Here is a 1,768-nt window from a genome sequence, read left to right on the forward strand (position 1 = left end):
CATGTGGAGGTGAGAGCACGAGTTCAATTTTAAGTCTGGACTTAGCAAGCTAGAACGATCTAAGGGATAGCCAGCATAGGTGACCATTGATAGTTAGAAACGTGCATCTACAGAAAGAGGGAGATCAAGGACATCCCGTCTTCCAGGAAGCCTACCTGCGGTTCACCCTCCCCAATTCAGTGTGATGTGCTTACACGTATCTCTCACAGTTATTATCTGTGATGATTTTCATTTATCTCCATCTTTAGAGTATGAGATCATTGATGCCAGGGGCTATATCTTGTTCACCAATTTTATCCCCAGAACCTAGAATGGTCCCTGGCACATGACAGAAGCTCAGTAATGTTTGTTGGCTAAATTATCAATTGAGTGGTACTTTTTAAAGAAGCAAATTAACTTCCTCAAATCCTAGGCACTGTTCTTGACCCACCCTCTCCCCCAGTCCCAGTTGTGACAAGGTCATTCCATTCTGCCTCTTTCTCCAAGGCTCATGAAGTTCACTTGGACTATGACAACAGCCACATGAAGGATCCATCCACTCCCAAATCCATCCTTGACTGTTCTGCAATAGAGATCTGCCTCAGTTAACTTCTCTGCTTAGAAGCCTGGCTCAGCTCCTCATTTCTTTAGAGATGAAACTCAGACTCTTTCCTGAGACATGTAAGACCCTTTAGAATCTTGTTTCTGCTCACTGTTTCAAACTTCTCTCTCTGTTTTCCAGGCTCTGGGGTCAGAGAAACTTAGGGTTCCAGCTCAACTACTTACTCACAAAAGTTCACAAGCAAGTTTGTTCATCAGGACTTCAATATCACCAACTATATATGAGCTAAACTACTACTTATTTCTGAGATTCTGAGTATCAAATAAAAAACAAAACATGTGAGTTGCTTATCTTAGTAAGTGGTACCAAATGAGGGCTAAATAAATGTTAGCTGTTTTTATTATTATGAACACCCTTTAAAAAATATTATTTGCTCACTCTCTTTTTTGCATCTTATTGTATGCTATTTCTCCTATTTTCTCTATGTTGAATTAACTTCTCAAGATTTAAGACTAAGTTCAGAATTAATCTAACCAAGGAGGCTTACAAATAGTTATTTTATAAACAGTTTTAAAAATGAACAAAAATGAATTATTGAACGCATCTACCTATTCCACTATATCATGAGCTCCTCAAAGGCAAAGGATCATTTAATATAGTGTCTAGGATGTAGCTAGTATTCAATTAATGCTTTGTGGAGAGAAAAAGTAAGGAAAGAAGGAAGGGGGGAAGGAATGAGTCTTTAAGAGAGGTAGGGAATGCGAGAGAAAAGTAGGCTTCAGCAAGAAGATGATGTTCAATCTAAAAGATACTGGAATGATTAGAACACAGATGGATTTAGGGTCTGGAGCTCAAGGGAATGAATGACCAAGGACAAAGATATAGACTTGGTAGATGCAGCATATGGGTGGTAGTAAACACGTGGGAATGGGTGTAATTGCCTTGGAAGGATGTTCAGAAAGAGAAGTGAAGAAAGGATTGGTTCCTGAGAGACATCAATATTTAATGGGCAGGGAAAGAATGCCCAGCAAAGGAGAATGTGCTTTCTTTCTTGAACCTAAGTAAGCTTCCAAAATCGCTCACTTGTGACCCGAATAACTAAGATTTCAAGATGCAGAACATTCCATTTCTCCTTCAAGGAGCAACAAACTAGGTTAAATAAATGTTATTGAGTCATATGCCAAACAGCTGTGTCCTTCTCCAGCCCTATTTCTCACCACTATTCTG

This window comes from Cynocephalus volans, chromosome 4, assembly GCF_027409185.1.
Source record: "Cynocephalus volans isolate mCynVol1 chromosome 4, mCynVol1.pri, whole genome shotgun sequence".
NCBI classification, from domain to species: Eukaryota; Metazoa; Chordata; class Mammalia; order Dermoptera; family Cynocephalidae; genus Cynocephalus; species Cynocephalus volans.